We start from the raw sequence: 23,245 nt of genomic DNA on the forward strand, positions 1-23,245 counted from the left end.
AGACCCATCTCACTCATAGATTCTATGGTGAAAGTAATGGGAAGGGTTCTCCTGCAAAGGCTCACTTTATGGGTAGAGGACACCAACATCATGTCTGACGCCCAGTATGGGTTCTGTAGGGGACGATCCACGACCACCCAATATCTCAATCTTTCTTTGATTTTAAGCAAGTACACAGTGGCACATAAGGGGACTATCCACCTTGCCTTCATGGACTTGTCCTCAGCTTACGACTGTGTAAACAGGAAGAAGATTTGGCAGTCCATGAGGGCAAAGGGGGTCGACTGTGGCATCGTAGATTTCTTAGAAGATCTACATAGGTTTACCAGAGCAAATGTTAGGTTTTTTCAGGAATTGAGCGTGACAAAGGATTTTAATATTAAAAGGGGAGTCTGATAAGGATGTATTTTGGCTCCCTTTTTGTTTAATTTCTATATTAATGATTTAGATCGCGTTCTACGGGAGGTGGGGCCCGATTGTCCCACGGTGGGGCGCCAGGGTATCCCGGTCCTACTATATGTGGACGATGCGGTCCTCATATCTAGGACTGAAAAAGGTCTTCAAGCCCTCTTAATTGCCTTCAAGTCTTTTATGACAGAGAGGGACTTAAAAATAAACATCTCTAAATCATATATAATGCAGGTAGGCCAGCCACAGAAAAAGAACTTTCAATTTAATGTGGGAGATGCAAAAATTCCCCTAACTAGCACGTTCTCGTATCTTGGAGTCCTCTTCGATAACAAATTGAATTGGGGTCCTCATGTCCTGAAAAAAAAAGGGGACGTTGCTAGGGTGAATGCAGCATTTTGCATTCAAATTGGGTAAAAAGCCTGTTGGCGCAATGTTGCAATTATATAATGGTAAATCGGTGGCTACTGCAACATATGGAAGCGAAATTTGGGGGTATATCTCGGGAGAGCGATTACAAATTGTGGAGAATACCTTCCTGAAACGTTTATTGTGTCTACCTCAAAGTACACCTAACCTAGCTGCCCATGAAGAATTGGGGGTCCAGTACGTCAGTGACATCTTTTCCCTGCGCCCACTGACCTGCTGGGTAAAATTGTGGTTAAAGCCTGATATCCCTCTTACACATATGATTCTAAAAGATTGTCTGTCTATGGATAACTCTTCTGCTGTACCCTGGCTGAATTACATTAGGAAAGGCTTTTTAAGCTTAGGGTGGGGTGCGTTATTCGATACCCCTGAATGTATTAACAAGGGGGATGTGGAGGCAAAAAAACGCCTTCCTCATGGAAAGAAAACTGATGAGGAAATCCAAAGAGGTACAGAAACCGAGTTTGAGGATGTATATCATGTTAAAAACAACACCATACACTGAGCCTTCTCTATTGGGCTCCTTGTCCTCATTTGAGAAATTTTTATTAACTAGATTTCGGTTGAATCAATTTCATCATTTGCTTGTTAGGCCACACCATTCTGTTTTTATTAAAGAAGCAGCTTCCTGCGGCTGCGACGGAAAGTCTCCGCAGGATATGCTGCATTTTATGTTTTTATGCAAATTGTATCTATTTCCCCGTAAACGCTATCTGGTCCCCCTTTTAAAGAAACTTAATTTTTATCAGATCAGACCAGCCATGATGTTTTTGCAACTATTATATAGTGATGGTATTCTTTATGTATTAGAGTTCTTAAAATCAGTTGTTAAATATAGAAAATGAATTTTGTTCAAACTACATTTTAAAATATTTTTAAAATATATTTAACAAATTTCAACAAATATTGCACTGCTATAAATTGCTGCTAACCTAGTACTGATGTTTCCTAATGATGGCTCCTTCTTTTAATAATGAATTTTATTCCGTTGCATTTGCTTGTGTACTTTTATGGTTTGTAAAAACAAAACCGAAATAAAGTTTTATTGATTGATTATTAATAAATTAATTAGCAAATATGTTAATTGTGTCATTTTTTTAGGATTGTGATGTGGGTTCATAGGGGAATAGGGTGGGAAGCAATTGAATTATAATAAATGCATTCATATTTTTTATTTATTAATATTTATTTAATGTATATTTTATAGTGTTAGTAGTGGTAGTTATGTTATTATTAAATATATATTAATTGGATGTTAAGTAATATGAATAATTAATTATTTATTTTAATTGTGCAATTTTTTAGGAGTGGGTGGTGGAGTTTATAGGACAATAGGGTGGGAAGTTGTTTATTTGAACTGAAATAATAATTGTTTATTAATTAATGTTAATTAATGAATTAAAATTAGAATATGGTAATTGTGTAATTCATTTTTGATGTGAGTTGTAGGGTCTATAGTGGTATAGGGTGGGAAGTACATTCTTTTAACTTAATTAATACGTTGTTTTTAATTGACATTAATTTATCAATGTCAAATTAGTTATGGAAATTGTGTAATGATTTTCAGGTGTGGGTTGTGGTGTTTATTGGGTAGACGGTGGAAAGTAATTTATGTTTTATTGATAAATAATTAGTTTGTTTTTAATATTAAGTTATCAATTGATAAATATTTATGGTAAGTGTTTATTGTTATTTTGCGTATGTGTTTTGGTTTTATTGGGGTAACGTCTGGGGAGTAAATTAATTTTTATGTGTTTTAATTTTTTTTAAATAATAATATTTAATAATTAATTATGTTAATGATGCAGGTATATTTTGAAAAAAACTAAATTTAGGTTGTGAATTGGGTTGTGTTGTTGCGAAGGAAATACAAAATATTACATTTATCTAATAATTAATGTTTTTGTTTATGAAAATTTCAATACGTTGTTTTTTATGTTTTTAAATCTTTTTAACATTCTAATCTGTGTCTATCTTTTGTTACATTTAAATCTTTTATATGTTCTTTTTTCTGTTTTTCAAACTCTTTTGTGTTGTTGTTAATTTGTTTGTTTTTAATTTTGAACTGACTCCAGTGGAAATATAACTTTTTTTTGTTTGTTTTTTTTGTTGCTTTTTTCAGCTTGTATCAATTATTTTTATTTATCTTTTTTGAACTGTTTTTTATTTTCATTTCAATGTCAGTATGTTACGGTGATGGATTAAACCCAGATCTTTTGACTGGGTGTGAGTGCTTGATTAATTCAGATGCTCCGTCCATCACCACCCCCCTTTGTACTGCTTTTGGCCGCAGTAAGTGTGGCAGGGTATGCTCAGACGTGAGTCCCTTGCTCACTTTGCCACTGGATTCAAGCAAGCCGGGCTGAAGACGGCTGGAATGCCAGAAATCAGTCCTCGGAAGCTTGTTTCCAGTCCAGGGAAGACATGGCTTGGCAGTTCGGGCTGGACTGTTCCCATGAGGCACAGGGTCAGACTGATTTGCATATAGCCATGTGTGAACTGGGGTGGCAGAGTGGGCTAAAGAACGGGAATGGATTAAACCCAGATCTTTTGACTGGGTGTGAGTGTTTGATTGATTCAGATGCTCCGTCCATCACCACAACATTTTGTACTGCTTTTGGCCACCATAAGTGTGGCAGGATATGCTCAAACATGAGTCCCTTGATCACTTTGCCACTAGATTTAAGCAAGCCGGGCTGAAGACGGCTGGAATGCCAGAAACCGGTCCTCGGAAGCTTGTTTCCGGTCCAGGGAAGACATGGCTTGGCAGTTCGGGCTTGACTGTTCCCATGTGGCACAGGGTCAGACTGATTTGCATATAGCCAAGTCTGCACTGGGGTGGCAGAGTGGGCTAAAGAACGGTGATGGATTAAATCCAGATCTTTTGACTGGGTGTGAGTGTTTGATTGATTCAGATGCTTTGTCCATCACCACCCCCTTTTGTACAGCTTTTGGCCGCCATAAGTGTGGCAGGGTATGCTCAGACGTGAGTCCCTTGCTCACTTTGCCATGGATTCAAGCAAGCCGGGCTGAAGACGGCTGGAATGCCAGAAACCGGTCCTCGGAAGCTTGTTTCAGGTCCAGGGAAGACATGGCTTGGCAGTTCGGGCTGGACTGTTCCCATGAGGCACAGGGTCAGACTGATTTGCATATAGCCATTTCTGAACTGGGGTGGCAGAGTGGGCTAAAAAACGGTGATGGATTAAACCCAGATCTTTCGATTGGGTGTGAGTGTTTGATTGATTCAGATGCTCCGTCCATCACCACCCCCTTTTTTACCGCTTTTGGCTGCCATAAGTGTGGCAGGGTATGCTCAGACGTGAGTCCCTTGCTCACTTTGCCACTGGATTCAAGCAAGCCGGGCTGAAGACGGCTGGAATGCCAGAAACCGGTCCTCTGAAGCTTGTTTCCGGTCCAGGGAAGACATGGCTTGGCAGTTCGGGCTGGACTGTTCCCATGAGGCACAGGGTCAGACTGATTTGCATATAGCCATGTCTGAACTGGGGTGGCAGAGTGGCTGGCTAAAGAACGGTGATGGATTAAACCCAGATCTTTTGACTAGGTGTAAGTGTTTGATTGATTCAGATGCTCCGTCCATCACCACCCCCATTTGTACCGCTTTTGGCCGCCTTAAGTGTGGCAGGGCATGCTCAGACGTGAGTCCCTTGCTCACTTTGCCACTGGATTCAAGCAAGCCGGGCTGAAGACGGCTGGAATGCCAGAAACCGGTCCTCAGAAGCTTGTTTCCGGTCCTGGGAAGACATGGCTTGGCAGTTCGGGCTGGACTGTTCTCATGAGGCACTGGGTCAGACTGATCTGCATATAGCCATGTCTGAACTGGGGTGGCAGAGTGGGCTAAAGAACGGTTATGGATTAAACCCAGATCTTTTGACTGGGTGTGAGTGTTTGATTGATTCAGATGCTCCGTCCATCACCAGTGTTGCAGGGTATGCTCAGACGTGAGTCCCTTGCTCACTTTTCCACTGCATTCAAGCAAGCCGGGCTGAAGACGGCAGGAATGCCAGAAACCGGTCCTCGGAAGCTTGTTTCCAGTCCAGGGAAGACATGGCTTGGCAGTTCGGGCTGGACTGTTCCTATGAGGAACAGGGTCAGACTGATTTGCATATAGCCATGTCTGAACTAGGGTGGCAGAGTGGGCTAAAGAACGGTGATGGATTAAACCCAGATCTTTTGACTGGGTGTGAGTGTTTGATTGATTCAGATGCTCCGTCCATCACCACCCCCTTTTGTACCGCTTTTGGCCGCCATAAGTGTGGCAGGGTATGCTCAGACGTGAGTCCCTTGCTCACTTTGCCACTGGATTCAAGCAAGCCGAGCTGAAGACGGCTGGAATGCCAGAAACCGGTCCTCGGAAGCTTTTTTCCGGTCCAGGGAAGACATGGCTTGGCAGTTCGGGCTGGACTGTTTCCATGAGGCACTGGGCCAGACTGATCTGCATATAGCCATGTCTGAACTGGGGTGGCAGAGTGGGCTAAAGAACGGTGATGGATTAAACCCAGATATTTTCACTGGGTGTGAGTGTTTGATTGATTCAGATGCTCCGTCCATCACCAGTGTGGCAGGGTATGCGCAGACGTGAGTCCCTTGCTCACTTTGCCACTGGATTCAAGCAAGCCGGGCTGAAGACGGCTGGAATGCCAGAAACCGGTCCTCGGAAGCTTGTTTCCAGTCCAGGGAAGACATGGCTTGGCAGTTCGGGCTGGACTGTTCCTATGAGGAACAGGGTCAGACTGATTTGCATATAGCCATGTCTGAACTAGGGTGGCAGAGTGGGCTAAAGAACGGTGATGGATTAAACCCAGATCTTTTGACTGGGTGTGAGTGTTTGATTGATTCAGATGCTCCGTCCATCACCACCCCCTTTTGTACCGCTTTTGGCCGCCATAAGTGTGGCAGGGTATGCTCAGACGTGAGTCCCTTGCTCACTTTGCCACTGGATTCAAGCAAGCCGAGCTGAAGACGGCTGGAATGCCAGAAACCGGTCCTCGGAAGCTTTTTTCCGGTCCAGGGAAGACATGGCTTGGCAGTTCGGGCTGGACTGTTTCCATGAGGCACTGGGCCAGACTGATCTGCATATAGCCATGTCTGAACTGGGGTGGCAGAGTGGGCTAAAGAACGGTGATGGATTAAACCCAGATATTTTCACTGGGTGTGAGTGTTTGATTGATTCAGATGCTCCGTCCATCACCAGTGTGGCAGGGTATGCGCAGACGTGAGTCCCTTGCTCACTTTGCCACTGGATTCAAGCAAGCCGGGCTGAAGACGGCTGGAATGCCAGAAACCGGTCCTCGGAAGCTTGTTTCCAGTCCAGGGAAGACATGGCTTGGCAGTTCGGGCTGGACTGTTCCCATGAGGCACAGGGTCAGACTGATTTGCATATAGCCGTGTCTGAACTGGTGTGGCAGAGTGGGCTAAAGAACGATGATGGATTAAACCCAGATCTTTTGACTGGTTGTGAGTGTTTGATTGATTCAGATGCTCTGTCCATCACGCCCCCCTTTTGTCATGAGTATTTTACATACAGCAAATAAACTACAGTTGTCGCCATTCGTTATGATTCAATACAATCACAATGCACATGACAAGGTTGCTTAATACATTCCAATCTCTAGTTACTTTTAGTAAAAACATCCCTCCCTCCCATCACCTTTTTTCCACCCCCACAGTAAATGGTTATACAATTAGCAGAGGGTCTCTCTTTAGGTCAAGGACTGCTTTCAGGGGTCGAGGATACACGTAGTGGTTCACAAATATTCCCCCGGTAATCATTCCATTTCCCCCATATTCTCATCCATTTTTTAGGGCATCCCCGGTGGGTGTAAACTGCTTTATCGGCTACCATAGCTGTATCCATATCATTATCCCATTGCAACTGTGTGGGTACCACCCCCGATCCCCATTTCCTTGCTATATTTCGCTTTGCCGTCGCCATCTCTAGTGTTGCCCATGCCTGCAGCCCCAGGTTCAGGTCTGTCGATTGCCATATATTCAATAGGCAGCACTCACCTGCGAGATCTCATTTAAGACCTGCTCCCAGTAAGTTTGTATCTTTGGACAGTCCAATAGGATATGGAAGTATGTTCCAATTTGTCTGCATCCCCTAAGGCAGAGTGGGTCGGGTGTGTCCCCGAGTTTGTGTATCGTGGTGCGAGGGTAGTATATACGATGTAGTACTTTAAGTTGCACTAGTTTTAAGCGAGACGGGATAGGACGTTGCAGATTCCCTGGGCGCGGTTTGCCACCAGGCACACGGTATGCCCGTTCCACCAAGAAGTAATTGGAAAGCCCGCATGGTTGAAGCTGGATTTGAATAAGATCTTCCACGAAGAGGTCATGGGCTGGTCCCCTGGCCATCTCCAGTACGCCAACCAGGCGCACATTATTGCATCGGGATCTACCTTCTTGATCATCCAGCTTGGTCTTCAGTAGGGTGTTATCATGTTCTAGTTTGTGCACTTTGGTCTGTAGTTCCGCCGTGTCCACGGAGAGTCCTGTTGTCGTTTTCTCCACGTCCCCCAATCGGTCCAACATTTTAGCGAGGTCTGCGCACATGAGAGAAATGTCAGTGGAGATCGTACCCATGGAGGAATGCATTGTCTTCAAAGCAGTCATTACATCTTGGAGTATAACCTCATCTGCGGCGCTAGGGTCTTAGGTCGGGTGGGTCGAAGAATGCAGCGTGTCGTCTTTCACCGAGTCCGCGCAATCTTTATTGTAGGCATATTTATCTAGCCGGGGCAACTACTGCGCTCTGGGCCCCCTGCCGCTCATTATTACTGCTTGCGGCGTACTATATGCTGGTCCGTGTGAGGCAGGAGATTAAAAATAGGCAGGCGGGCTCCCACGCCGTCTGCACTGCGTTAGCTTCATCCCGGGGCCAGGGCTGGAGGTTCTCACGTGGTGTCCCCTTATCCGGGCCTGCATCGAATTCGTCCCCTCTCTGCTGGGAGCTCTTGGATATCCTTGGGTATCTCGAGCTGGGCGTCCCAAGCGCTATGTGCCTCACCTTTGCTGTGCTGCGGCGATTGTGATGGGGGGGTGTGCCTTGGCTCCACTCGGGCTTCTCGCTGCAACGCGACCCCTACTGCTCCCGAGGCCAGTATCTCCTTAGTTCTCTGTGGGTGAGCAGCCTTGCGCAGCGGGGGAGTGAGTGGGCCTCCACTCTCCCCCACGTCAGATCATCAGCTCCGGGGGTATCTCAGTCCCCAGGGACCACCCAGGTTTCAATGTCGGGCCCGCTTTTGCCCTCCCCAGACACCGGAGGGGTCTCTCACTGCTGGTCTACTTGGACGCGGGGTCCCGGTTCGCGTTGCCGGCTCCTCCGGGCCGCTGCAGTCTTCAGGCGAGTTTGTGGCTGCAGTAGCCTCCGGGCCCTGACAATACTATAGGCCCCGGCTCCGGCAGGCGCACTAGGCCGTGATTTGTACAACGGTGGATCGTTTCGGCAGCTGGGAGTTCCGCGATGCAGGCGGGCTCGTTGGTTAGCGAAGACGCTCCGGTTTCTGGATTGTGGCAGCAGCGCCGTCTTTGGGCAGGAGAATTAGGCGGATATTGAGGGGAAAGCTCGTCATGTCACGGAGCTCTCTTAAGCTGCGGCCATCTTGGCTGGTCGCTAGCCGGAAATATTACTTTTGGCCAATTTTCTATGCAACACTTTCCCTACTGTTGCACAAACTGGAGTGGCAATAATAACTTTTACTCCTCCAATATCCAACACTTTCCCTACTATTGCATTCACTGGTGTGGAAATAGTATTTTTAGCACTCCGCTATCCAACACTTTCCCTACTGTTGCACTCAATGGAGTGGGAATAGTAATTATTACCCCTCCACTATCCAACACTTTTCCTACTGTTGCACCCACTGGTGGAAATAGTCATTTTTACCCCTCTGATATCCAACACTTTCCCTACTGTTGCACTCACTGGAGTGGGAATAGTAATTTTTATCCCTCCGCTATCCAACACTTTCTCTACTTTTGCACCCACTGGAGTGGGAATAGTAAATTTTCCTCATCCGCTATCTAAAATTTTCCCTACTGTTGCACTTATTGGAGTGGGAATAGTAATTGTTACCCCTTCGCTATCCGATACTTTCCCTACTGTTGCACCCACAGGAGTAGGATTAGTAATTTTTACCCCTCCGCTATTCAACACTTTCCTCCAGTTGCACCCACTGGAGTGGGAATAGTAAATGTTACCCATCCGCTATCCAACACTTTCCCTACTGTTGCACCCACTGGAGTGGGAATATTACGTTTTTCCCCTCCGCTATCCAACACTTTCCCTACTGTTGCACCCACTGGAATGGGAATAGTAATTTTTAACTTTCTGCCATCCAACACTTTCCCTACGGTTGCACTCACTCGAGAGGGAATAGTTATTTTTACTCCTCCGCTATCCAACACTTTCCCTACTTTTGCACTCAAAATATTTTAATTCTTTAATTTATAATATAATATTTATGATTTGATTTTATGTTATAAGTGTATGTAAATATATATATTTATTTGTACATTTTTATATATATTCGAAATTAATTAAAATTAGTAATTTATTAATTGTTTTAAAGGAATTATATATATATTACATTTTATAGATGTATGTTAAAATATTTTTTTAATTAAATTAATTTTATTATATTTGTTAAAATGTATATTCTAAATACATTTTTTTGTTATTTTTATTTTTTAATATATTTAACATTAATTTGTATTTAAAATAAAATATCAATATTTTGTACATCTATATTTTTACATCAATATTTTTGTACTTGAATTTTAAATGTAGGATGTCAATATTTTTGACATTGATATTTTTGACATCAATGTTTTTGCATTTATATTAGTGTATGGGAATATTTTGGGCATCAATATTTTATCAGTGAACCAGATTCACATCAAAATCTGTGGCCGCTTTACATATGAGTTGAGTTACTGTTGCCTCAGTCCATGAGCTGCAACTTTCTTGCTGCATACATGTGTGATGAGCATGTGTGTCCTCAGGAATTGCACCTCTCTCACTTCACATGTGTGATGAGTTACTGTGTCCTCGGGGCAAGAGCTGCATCTTTCTCACTTCACATATGTGATGAGCTCTTGAGTCCTCAGGAGCTTCATCTCCTATAATAAACTTGTTTGTAATGAGTTACTGGGTCCTCAGTCCAGGAGCTGCCTCTTTTTTCAATTCATACATGTGTGATGAGCTTGTGTGTCCTCAAGAGTTGCACCTCTCCCTCTTCACATGTGTGCTGAGTTACTGTGTCCTTATGCCAAGAGCTGCATCTTTCTTGCTTCACACATGTGTGATGAGCTTGTGTGTCCTCAAGAGTTGCACCTCTCCCTCTTCACATGTGTGCTGAGTTACTGTGTCCTTATGCCAAGAGCTGCATCTTTCTTGCTTCACACACGTGTGATGAGCTCTTGTGTCCTCAGTAGCTGCACCTCTCCCACTTCACATGTGTGCTCAGTTACTGTGTCCTTATGCCAGAGCGGCATCTTTCTTGCTTCACACACGTGTGATGGGCTGTTGTGTCCTCAGTCCAGGAGGCCTGCATCTCTTCTTTTCTTGGCCCTGGCAGCCATGTTTTCCTCTGTCAGTGGATGGGGTTCGGCTCGCTGCCAATCTGACAGAAGCGCCTCCTTGGCACAGATTGCTCGTGTGGGCGCTGTCTTTAAATAGGGCTGGCAGCATCTTAAAATACTGAAATCATGCTCAATGTGTAATTAGAAATTATTTACAATTGTTGAAAAGAGGGAATATGAGTTTGAATATTTCATGTGATCTCTGAAAATAGGCAGCTTTGGTCAGGAGTGCCCACCATCACCTCCCACACAGCAGCATATTTATAACATTCGGTGCTAGAGACTAGATCCCTCAGCAGCTGTTCAAGAAACAGAACAAGTAGAGAGGGAGGTGCTTGTGTCTCCTTTAGTGAGGGTCTGGTGCCTCAAGGCGCTAAAGTACAACAGGTATCAATGGCTATTTGTTCTATATAACTTTGAATGGATCATTTATCTGGCTTGTCTCTGTGGCAGATGTTTGTGCCCTCTGGAGATATCCCTCGTTAGCATGAACCCTAATGCCAACATTACCTACTGGCAGCTCCATGACTCTGAGTCCACGTCCTCAGCAAGGCTCTTATAAAAATAATTAAGAGGGCCGACACATAGGATCATGGATATCTTTGTCATCATAAGACCAGGTCTAAGCCAATCAAATACACTTAAGAGAGACAAAGTTCCAAGTTGAACTTTACAGGTTTAATTAAAATGAAGATCATTACAGAAAGCAAAAGGAAGTTATGGTTACTTAATCTACAGCAATCAAGGTCTCAAATGGAACTCAGGATCACATAAGGCAAAAGGATCAACATAAGAACTACTTGTACGGAAAGTGAAGTTGTGTCGTCACAGTGTAGTGAAGCAACATAGCGGCTCTCTGTCCCCGGTTCTTGGCCCCTGGACCTCTGCTCCTGGCTCTCAGCCCCAGGCTCCTGGCTCTTGGTTCCAGGCCCGCTGCTCCTGGCTCTCAGCCCCCTTGCACCAGGCCCCCTACTCCTGGCTTTCAGCCCCCTGCTCCTGGCTCTTGGCCCCTGGCTCCCGGCCCGCTGCTCCTGGCTCTTGGCCCCTGGTCCTGGCACCAGGCCCCCTACTCCTGGCTTTCAGCCCCCTGCTCCTGGATCTTGGCCCCTGGCTCCCGGCCCCCTGCTTCTGGCTCTCGGCCCCTGGCTCCCAGCCGCCTGCTCCTGGGTCCAGACCCCTTGCTCCTGGCTCTCAGCCCCCTGCTCCTGACTCTCAGACCTCAGCAACCCGGCTCTCACCCTCCTGCTCCTGGCTCGCAGCTCTCGGCCCCTGGATCGCGGGTTCTCAGCCCTCAGCGCCCTGCTCTCAGCCCCCTGCTCCTGGCCCCCGGCCCCCTGCTCCTGGCACTCGGCCCCAAGCTCCCAATTCTCAGCCCCCGGCTCATGACTCTCAGTCCCCAGCTCTTGCCTCTTGGTCCCTGGCTTCCACACTCCTGCTCCTGGCTCTCAGCCGCCAGCCCCCAGCTCTCTGCCCCTACCTCCCAGTTCTCGGCCCCTGGCGCCAGGCCCCCTACTCCTGGGTCCCGGCCCTCTGCTCCTGGCTCTCGGATCCCGGGCCTCTGTTCCTGGCTCCTGGCCCCCAGGTCCTGGCTCTCAGCCCTCTGCTCCGGGCTCTCGGCCCCCATCTCCCGGCTCTCAGCCGCCTGCTCCTGGCTCTGGGCTCCTGGCTCTCAGGACCCAGTTCCTGATCTCGGCTCCCGGCTCTGGGATCTCTGTCCCCTGCTCCGGGCTCTCGGCTCCCTGCTCTGGGATCTCTGTCCCCTGCTCCGGGCTCTCGGCTCCCTGCTCTGGGCTCTCGGCCCTCTGCTCCGAGCTCTCGGCACCCTGCTCTGGGCTCTCGGCCCCCTGCTCTGGGCTCTCGACTCCCAGCTCCGAGCTCTTGGCCCCAGGTCCTGGCTCTCAGCCCCTGTCTCTCAGCCCTCTGCTCCGGGCTCTCGGCCCCCATCTCCCGGCTCTCAGCCCCTGTCTCTCAGCCCCGGGCTCTGGGCTCTCGGCACCCAGCTCCTCGCTCTCGGCCCCCTGCTTCCGGATCCTGGCCCCCAGTTCTCAACCCCTGGCTCCTGGTTCTCGGCTCTCTGCCCCCTGCTCCTGGCTCTCTGCCCCCTGCTCCTGGCTCTCTGCCCCCTGCTCCTGGCTCTCGGCCCCCTGCTCTGGGCTCTCGGCCCCCAGCTCCTGGCTCTCGGCTCCCAGCTCCTTTCTCTTGGACCCCGGATCTCGGCCCCCAGCTCAAAGCTCTCGGCCCCCTACTCTGGTCTCTCAGCCCTCTGCTCCGGGCTCTCGGCCCCCATCTCCCGGCTCTCAGCCCCTGTCTCTCAGCCCCCTGCTCTGGGCTCTCGGCACCCAGCTCCTGGCTCTCGGCTCCCTGCTTCCGGATCCTGGCCCCCAGTTCTCAACCCCTGGCTCCTGGTTCTCGGCCCCCGGCTCTCTGCCCAAGCTCTCTGCCCCCTGCTCCTGGCTCTCGGCCCCCAGCTCCTGGCTCTCGGCTCCCAGCTCCTTTCTCTCGGACCCCGGATCTCGGCCCCCAGCTCAAAGCTCTCGGCCCCCTACTCTGGGCTCTCAGCCCCCTGCTCCTGGCTCTCGGCCCCCAGCTCTGAACTCTCGGCCCCCAGCTCCTGGCTCTCGGCCCCCTGCTCCTGGCTCTCGGCCCCCTGCTCCAGGCTCTCAGCCCCCTGCTCCTGGCTCTCAGCCCCCTGCACCTGGCTCTCAGCCCCCTGCTCCTGGCACCAGGCCCCCTGCTCCTGGCACCAGGCCCCCAGCTCCTGGCTCTCTGCCCCCTGCTCCTGGCTCTCTGCCCCTACTCTCGGCCCCCAGCTCTGAGCTCTCTACCCCCTGCTCCTGACTCTCTGCCCCCTGCTCCTGGCTCTCAGCCCCCTGCTCTGGACTCTCGGTCCCCAGCTCCTGGCTTTGGGTCCCCAGCTCCTGGCTCTCGGCCCCCAGCTCCGGGCTCTCGGCCCCCGGCTCTGGGTTCTCAGCCCCCTGCTCCGGGTTCTTGGCCCCCTACTCTGGACTCTCGGCCCCCTGCTCCGGGTTCTTGGCCCCCTGCTCTGGACTCTCGGTCCCCAGGTCCTGGCTTTGGGTCCCCAGCTCCTGGCTCTTGGCCCCCAGCTCCGAGCTCTCGGCCCCCAGCTCCGAGCTCTCGGCCCCCGGCTCTGGGTTCTCAGCCCCCTGCTCTGGGTTCTCGGCCCCCAGGTCCTGGCTTTGGGTCCCCAGCTCCTGGCTCTTGGCCCCCAGCTCCTGGCTCTTGGCCCCCAGCTCCGAGCTCTCGGCCCCCAGCTCCGAGCTCTCGGCCCCCGGCTCCGGGTTCTCGGCCCCCTGCTCTGGGCTCTCGGCCCCCAGCTCCGAGCTCTCGGCCCCCAGCTCCGAGCTCTCGGCCCCCTGCTCTGGGTTCTCGGCCCCCTGCTCTGGGTTCTCGGCCCCCTGCTCATGGCTCTAGACCCCGGCTCTCAGCACCCAGCTCCGAACTCTCAGCCCCTGGTCTGGGCTCTCGGCCCCCAGCTCCTGGCTCTCTGCCCCCTGCTCCTGGCTCTCGGCCCCCAGCTCCGAGCTCTCGGCCCCCGGCTCTGGGTTCTCAGCCCCCTGCTCCGGGTTCTCGGCCCCCTGCTCTGGGCTCTCAGCTCCCTGCTCCTGGCTCTTGGCCCCCAGCTCCGAGCTCTCGGCCCCCTGCTCTGGGTTCTCGGCCCCCTGCTCCTGGCTCTCGGCCCCCAGCTCCTGGCTCTTGGCCCCCAGCTCCGAGCTCTCGGCCCCCTGCTCTGGCTCTCGGCCCCCTGCTCCTGGCTCTCTACCCCCTGCTCTTGTCTCTCAGCCCCCTGCTCTGGGCTCTCGGCCCCCAGCTCCTGGCTCTCTGCCCCCTGCTCCTGGCTCTCTGCCCCCTGTTCCTGGCTCCCTTCTCCCAGCTCCTGGCTCTCTGCCCCCAGCTCCTTTCTCTCGGACCCCGGATCTCGGCCCCCAGCTCAAAGCTCTCAGCCCCCTTCACTGGGTTCTCAGCCCCCTGCTCCTGGCTCTCGGCCCCCAGCTCTGAACTCTCGGCCCCCTGCTCCAGGCTCTCAGCACACAGATCCTGGCTCTCTGCCCCCTGCTCCTGGCTCTCAGCCCCCTGCTCCTGGCTCTCGGCCCCAGGCTCTCTGCCCCCTGCTCCTGGCTCTCATCCCCCTGCTACTGGCTCTCTGCCCCCTACTCTCGGCCCCCAGCTCTGAGCTCTCTGCCCCCTGCTCCTGACTCTCTGCCCCCTGCTCCTGGCTCTCGGCCCCCTGCTCCTGGCTCTCAGCCCCCTGCTCTGGACTCTCTGCCCCCTGCTCCTGGCTCTCGGTCCCCTGCTCCTGGCTCTCAGCCCCCTGCTCTGGACTCTCTGCCCCCTGCTCCTGGCTCTTATCCCCCTGCGCTGGGCTCTCGGTCCCCAGCTCCTGGCTTTGGGTCCCCAGCTCCTGGCTCTCGGCCCAGGTTGCTGGCATTGACCGGTGCAGCTTGCTCCTTTGGGGGTCCAACCCCACTCCCACACCCTCTTTTCATGTGCACAGGACAGCAGCTGAAATGCTCACTACCCCTTGCCTTCCAGTGGAGGGGCACAACTATTAGTGCACTTGGCAGCAACACCACCAGTTCTGTACGAAGGGTGTGGCAGCGCACTGGAACCTCTCTGTCCGTTGGGGTGTGGAGGCGCACTGGAACCTTCCTGTCCTTCTGGGTGTGGCGGCACACTGAAACCTCTCTGTCCTTCTGGGTGTAGCAGCACTCTAGAACCTCTCTGTCCTTCTTGATGTGGCAGCCCAATGGAACCTCTCTGTTCTTCTGGGTGTGGCAGCACACTGGAATCTCTCTGTCCTTCTGGGTGTGGCGGCACACTGGAATCTCTCTGTCATTCTGGGTGTGGCGGCACTTTGGAACCTCTCTGTCCTTCTGGGTGTGACAGCGTACTGGAAACTCTCTGTCCTTCTGGGTGTGGCGGCACTCTGGAATCTCTCTGTCCTTCTGGGTATGGCGGCACACTGGAACCTCTCTGTCCTTCTGGGTGTGTTCACTGCAGGTTGAGTAAACTGAGCTGTGATACATTGAGAGCGCAAGCAGACACCCCTGTTAGTCACAGGAATCCGGCAAGCTCTCCGGGGGCATGGAGAAAATACTTTATTGTTTAATTATTAAAAATTATTACAATAATGGACTTGCATCAGTAAAAATAGAACGTATACACTGTTTACAATTGCTAAAATATTTACACATAGTGTAGTAAACAAGCATTAACTAAATTACTGTGTCTTTGCTTTGACATACTATAAAAATAATACAAGGAGCTATACTTACCATTAGCCCAAATACCAATTACCAAATAACCAGTCAGTTGGCAGCGTAGAAAACACAAGAGGTTTATTTAGGCAGAAATACTCTATAGAGGAGCCTCTCACATCCTCACCCCTCAAGGTCCGCGGAGCAGACTGCTGGCTTACATTCAAAACCATGCATATATACCTTCAGCATAATACATGAAATCACCGTAGATGGAAAAACAGTACTTGGCTCTTAGACCTAGAGGAAAGACCATATATGGCACACATGATTAGTTTCAGAGCTCGGGTTAGGTATTCCTGGGGAGGTCGGGAGGGGTGATTCCCTTTCATCCCGGTGCCTGGGAGTGCAAGCACGGCGCCCCCAGGATGCGCTTATTGCACCCTAAGCCAGATGAGACCTTGGGACTCAGGACAGAGAAAGAATAGCATGCATTCAGCTGCTCTCTGGAACTCAACTAAAGAGGCCTGACAACCAAGAGAAGGTAACACATGATTGACTGTCCGGACCTGACAGGAGCAGAAAAGAGGGCGTCTGTGTGGTACTCGGCCTATTCGACATGAGCTAAGCATATGAATGTAATATACCTTTGCCTATTAGCAAAATCAGGCCTACATTAGGTCTGCCGCTCGCATATAAAGGTATGGATACATAGATATATCATGCTAACACAAAATATAAGTATAACTAAAGCTACAAACATTAAGGAAATCAAATTGTATCCCTCAGTTTACATTATTTCCTCATGTTTTTTTAGAAGCCGCCTAAATGCGGTCATTTAATACATTAGTACCATTGCAAGCAAATGATGAATAATAGAAAGATGTGAAATTCAACAATAAATAATTGTTTAAAACCTAATAATCTCTATTTGTTCATACTGTTCAACTATAAATTCATCTAGACAATTGGTCCTTTTTATTAAGAAACAGTTAAGAAACAGTTAGGAGCTTAGTTAGGAGTTAGGATGACCCATTCTAGTTTGGCGTCGACTATGGCCGTGGGACAAGACATTGGTCATTGTTAAACAGCTGAAAGAGAATTAGAGTGACAGAGCCACCCATAGGCAGAAGGAGCATGGGGTCAGGCCGAGTCAGAAAAAAACAAGCTACACAAATAAAAAATGTTAAAGGTCCCAAAAGAAGCTGAATGCGACTGGAACGGAAGCCCACATGCCAAAAGTCATCGCAGGCCAGGTCAGTCCCCTGAATCACCCCTTCAAGCCATTTTTAGGAAGTCAGGCAGCAGAGGTAAATTTGCATTTCTAAAGGATCCAGCTGGGGCCATTTACTCCAAAACAGAAAGCATTATGGGTCTGCCAAATAATTCATCCAGATCAGCATCAAAATCCGACTGTAAAAGAGGGTGGACTACGAAGCGATCTACATGGGGGCAACATAATCGCAATCCAAGCTCAGGTCCACACTTCAAATGGTGGGAACAAAGCAACAGAACCAGAAGAGGCCTGCCTCATTATTCACCGCCACTCTAGGTCATGAAACCATCTTGACACAGGCACTGTTACATGGCCCGAACTGTCAGCACTCAACGCCAAGGACGGGTCAGAAATCGACGCAGATATCTTCCCCATTCATGGAAGCTTTATCTGTAAAATTGGAGGGCCCGATTCACAGAACTAACTTAAGACAAAATCCTAAACTTACTACTTTTGGTATTCACAGACTTAAGACAGACTTAAGTTAGGATTTTTTCTTTAGTCTGTCTTAAGTTTGTCTTAAGACAAAATCCTAAATTCTGTGAATTACAAAAGTAGTAAGTGTAGGATTTTGTCTTAAATTAGTTCTGTGAAACGGGCCCCAAGTATCTTAAACGACGACTTGAAGGACGCCTGGCACTGTTCAACTTCAATCCTAACAATGACCAGTTACTACAACTCAGAGTAATGAATATTGCCGGTAAGTAACTGGTCATTACCTCCTCGTCTGACCTCCCCGTCACTGTCAATACCACATAACCAGGACTGTGAAAGGGAGGTCACACGAGGAGATAATGCCAAGCTTATCCAAGTCTTGGAGGTCAAGGCCATCAATATGACTAACAACTTAGAAGGATGTGCATTTGTTCACGCTCACAGCCCGATAACTTAAGCAAATTACCCAGAGAACCACCAGCCGTCCTCACCAATATTTATGAAATAAAAAATGCATTGGCTCCTTCGTTAATTAAAATTTGGAGCCATTCCACATCATCATTTCAAATCGACTCAAATAGTATTCGGAAACCAACAAAACAAGATTCAGTGGGTTCAAGGCAGGACCAAATTGTAGTAGCAGATCGGTGACGGTATAATGCTCCTAGATACAGTTGAACAGCATCAATAGAGGAGCAGGTTTTCAGCCCAAGGAGCATCAAGACCACGCCAAAGCAGAGAACATTTCAGTTTTACACTCCTTCTTACTAAGTATTTTGCAAACCTCAATCTCGACCCTGAATATGTAATCAGATAAATTGGATCTTCAGATCGATCTCATGAACATTATGGTGTCACACATTGCCAGTATTATTAATAAACCAGAAATGTTAACACATTGGATAATCACTCCACTTTCAACAATCGACTCAGTCCAGCACGGTGCATGCAATTGTGATCCAATTATAGATAACTTAAACTCTTTAGCAGACACTGTGTGGGACTTGCTGGAGGTAACAGGCGGGGTAGTTGACCCCCAAGGGCCATTAATAGCCAAGGGGAATTCATCCCCCTCCTAGTAGTGCACCAGGAGGCGCGTTTGCAGAGTGGTGGAGAAAGGGGCGTGGCCTCCTATCAGGTCTCAGGAATCCTTCTGTGTTGGACATATTGGAGTAATAGGAGGGGTAGTTGGCCCCCAAAGAAGTCCTTGGGTGCCAGCTACCTCTGTGTTATCTCCAATAAGTCCCATACAGAGGGATTGCTAAGTGGTCTTCTGGGCCACGCCCCCTTTCACCACTACTCTGAAAAGGCAGCTCGTGGTACACTACGGGTTGGGGGATGAAGTCTACTTTACTCCTTTGAGACCTTCGGGGAGAGGAAGCCCTACAAAGCAGGATTCCTGAGAGCTGGTTGGAGGCCCAACTCCCTTTCTCCACCACTCTGAAAATGTGACTACTATTTAAATAAAAAAACATAGAAATTCACTAAAAAAAGCAAAAGTTACAGGGACATTATAGTTAGGAAATGGAAGTTAAAAAAAACAGAAATTCACAGAAATACACAAATGTTATTGAGACGTTATTGTGAGGCTCAGGTCTTATTAGTTTACTCATGACATGGTCAGTGACATCACTGATGACATCCTAAATGAAATCACTGATGACATCATCCACAGAATCTCTGACGCACCCACTCACACCCTTATATAAGCTTTCATACACCCAATCCAACTTCCACACTACCATTCTCAATCATCCATACAGATACAGCCACTCATACACCAACTCCCTCACTAATAAAGACACTGATATATCCACTCATACAGGCATACAGCCACTCACGCACTGTCAGTCACCCATAGAGATACTCACACACCTACTCACTCACCCATAAGGTTCAAGTTCAGGAAGTTCAAGTTCAGGAATTTGTATAGCGCACTACTCACCCAGAGGGTCTCAAGGCGCTTGTGGGAGGGGGTGCATTATTTATCGAATAGCAACAATCACACAGCCACTTGCTCACCTATACTGTTATACAAACATCCACTCAGTTATTAAAACAGATACTAACACATACCCACCCACCTATAGAGTCAATGACACAAGCACACACTCACCCATACAGCCAGTCTTACACTCACTCACATTTAGTCACTCATATGCTCCAAACACTCACCTACACTGCCTTTCACATAAGCAGTTACTCACCCATATACCACTCACTCATCCGTTCACTCACCGACACAGCCGTTCACACTCCCAGCCACCCATACAGCCCCTTACAGACACATTTACTATCACATGCAGCCACTGACTCACCCACTCACTCATCCATGTAGGTAGTCATCCACACCCTCACCCACCCACACAGACATAAATACACCCACAAAGGTACTCAGACAACCAATTAATCACCCATACAGCCACTCACCTACCCTCTCACAAATCCCCTATAGCCACTTAGACACTAACTGACAGGCAGATAGACATTCACAGAAGCTAGTCACTAATCACTCACTTATACAGCAGTCACACACCCACTGAAACATCCATACACTCAATGATTCATCAATACACCTTGGTATATATATTTAATACTTATCTTTTGAAAAACACTCAAAGTCACTGGATGATGTCATCAGTGATGTAATTTGAGATGTCGCAAAAAACACAGTTGATGGACAGAATGTAGAACAATGTCATAGATTCACCCCAGTACAAGGATCTGGGCCTAAATCCAGCGTTTTTTGCACTCCACACCACCCTGGGTTAGACACTGGCTATATGCAAATCAGCTCTGACCCTGTGCCCCATGGGAACAGTCCAGTCCGAACTACCAAGCCATGTCTTTCCCAGACCGGAATCAAGCATCCAAGGACCGGTTTCTGGCTATCAGCCTTTATTCAGCCTGGATAGCTTGACTCCAGTGGTGTGGAGAGCCTGGGACTCACGTCTGAGTATACCATCACCACCCCCTGTTGTTTAATTATTTTGTCCACCATAAGCGTGGAAGGGTATACTCAGACGTGAGTCCCTTGCTCATTGCACCATCAGGATTCAAGCAAGCCGGGCCGAAGACGGCTGAAATGCCAGAAACTGGTCCCCGGAAGCTTGTTTCCTTCCCAGTGAAAGAATTGGCTTGGTAGTTTGGTTTGCCCTGTTCCCATGATGCACTGGGCCAGGGACAGACTAATTTGCATATAGCCAGGTTCTGAGCTGGGATGGTGCAGTGAGCTAAAAAACGGTGTTGGATTAAGGCCTGATCTCTTGACTGGGTGAGAGTATTCTGCTTAATTCAGAAACTCTGTTCATAACCACCCCCTGTTGTTTAATTATTTTGTCCACCATAAGCGTGGAAGGGTATACTCAGACGTGAGCCCCTTGCTCATTGCACCATCAGGATTCAAGCAAACCGGGCCGAAGACGGCTGAAATGCCAGAAACCGGTCCCCGGAAGCTTGTTTCCTTCCCAGTGAAAGAATTGGCTTGGTAGTTTGGTTTGCCCTGTTCCCATGATGCACTGGGCCAGGGACAGACTAATTTGCATATAGCCAGGTTCTGAGCTGGGATGGTGCAGTGAGCTAACAAACGGTGTTGGATTAAGCCCTGATCTCTTGACTGGGTGAGAGTATTCTGCTTAATTCAGAAACTCTGTCCATCACCACCCCCTGTTGTTTAAGTAATTTGAGATGTCATCAGTGATGTCACCGTCCATGTCATGAGCAGCAGCAGCCCGCACAGGTAAGAGCAGTGGAGCAGTGGGGCAGTTTCGGCAGACGACGAAGAGGGAAAATGTATTATTTTTTTTTATTTTCCCTCGTGGTCGTCTGCTGAATTCCCCTCCCACTACCCGCCCTCACCGCTCTTACCTGTATGGCCCGCTTCTGGTCATGAGTGATCTAATGTGTGAGGTCATAAGCAGTGCAGGATAGAGGTCAGGGCAATGGACACAGAGGATATGGGAGAGGTGTGGCGCCGCAGCCAGGGTGACTGATGCTGGAATCTGGGGATCACGGTTCAATCCCCGGCTCCGGCGGCAGGTTAGCCCAGCACCATGTGAATCTGGGCAATAGCTTGCTTAATCTTCCCGATGGCCCCCAGCGCCTGGAGACCCTTACGGGTGTGTGTTTGCGCTTTACAAATTGGATTATCTATAATACTATTATAAAGAGAGAACTTGCACCTTTTGGCCAAGTAAACTCGGGAACCACAGCGCCAATCTACACACCCGATACATCTATGAAAATGTCAGGGTGTGTAGATGGACATAGGCTATATAAATTTAAAAAAAAAGTAAATTAAAAAAATTACGTTTGTAATCAAAGAAGTCCCCTGAAAGTAGCGCTGGCCGGGACCTAGCGCTGGCCACAACGCGACGTGCGTGATGACGACAAGGAGGAGGGCGGTGCAGTAATGCCTCGATTTCAGTCTCTCAGGGCCGTGTCTCTCTTCTATGTCTACGGCTCTGCAGCGAGTTGTGTGCGAGATGGCGACACCCGGGGAGCCGAGTGCCGGGATGGAGAGTCCGAGCGACGAGTGCGGTGGAGCGGAGGGTCCGCACTTGAGCGCACTGATCGGAGAGTTCCTCTGCCGCTGACATCTGCCGCGCGGCTCGGAGCTGCCGAAGGTTGCGGGATCTTTGTGGGGCCCGAGGAAAGGTGTGGAGGCAGCAGTTTCGGAGGAGGTAGGGGCACGAGTTAGTCTGGGCGGGAGGGGGGCGCGAGTGAGTCTGGGCGGGAGGGAGTCGGTGCAGGAGGGGGTCGGGCGGGAGCGGGTGTACTGCCCCCAGCCCCTTTCTGCCCCAGGCAACGCTGGGGCGGGCTGCTAGTTATTAATATTATTATAAAGGCCAGGATACAGAGAATAAAGGTCAGAGCGATGGACACAGAGGATAAAGTTCAGGACAATGGATACAGAGGATAAAGGCCAGGGCAATGGACACTGAAGATGGAGGTCAGGGCAGCGGACACAGAGGATAAAGGACAGGGCGATGGACATGAGAATAAAGGACAGGACAATGGACACAGAGGATAAAGGACAGAGCAATTGATACAGAGGATAAGGGACAGGGCAATGGATACAGAGGATAAAGGACAGGGCAATGCACACTGAGGATAAAGGACCGGGCAATGGATACAGAGGATAAAGGACAGGGCAATGGATACAGAGAATAAAGGACAGGACAATGGACACAGAGGATAAAGGACAGGACAATGAACACAGAGGATAAAGGACAATGCAATGGAAACAGAGGATAAAGGACAGGGCGATGGACACAGAGGATAAAGGACAATGCAATGGATACAGAGGATAAAGGACAGGGCGATGGACACAGAGGATAAAGGTCAGGGCGATGGATACAGAGGTTAAAGGCCAGGGCGATGGATACAGAGGATAAAGGACAGGGCGATGGATACAGAGGACAAAGGCCAGGGCGATGGACACAGAGGATAAAGGACGGGATAATGGACACAGAGGATAAAGGACAGGGCGATGGACACAGAGGATAAAGGCCAGGGCGATGGATACAGAGGATAAAGCCAGGGCGATCGATACAAAGGACAGGGCGATGGACACAGAGAATAAAGGACAGGACAATGGACACAGAGGATAAAGGACAATGCAATGGATACAGAGGATAAAGGCCAGGGCGATGGACACAGAGGATAAAGCCAGGGCGATCGATACAAAGGACAGGGCGATGGACACAGAGAATAAAGGACAGGACAATGGACACAGAGGATAAAGGACAGGATAATGGACAAAGAGGATAAAGGACAATGCAATGGAAACAGAGTATAAAGGCCAGGGCGATGGACACAGAGGATAAAGGACAATGCAATGGATACAGAGGATAAAGGACAGGGTGATGGACATAGA

The sequence above is a fragment of the Lissotriton vulgaris genome, chromosome 11 (genome assembly GCF_964263255.1).
Source record: "Lissotriton vulgaris chromosome 11, aLisVul1.2, whole genome shotgun sequence".
In the NCBI taxonomy this organism is placed as follows: domain Eukaryota; kingdom Metazoa; phylum Chordata; class Amphibia; order Caudata; family Salamandridae; genus Lissotriton; species Lissotriton vulgaris.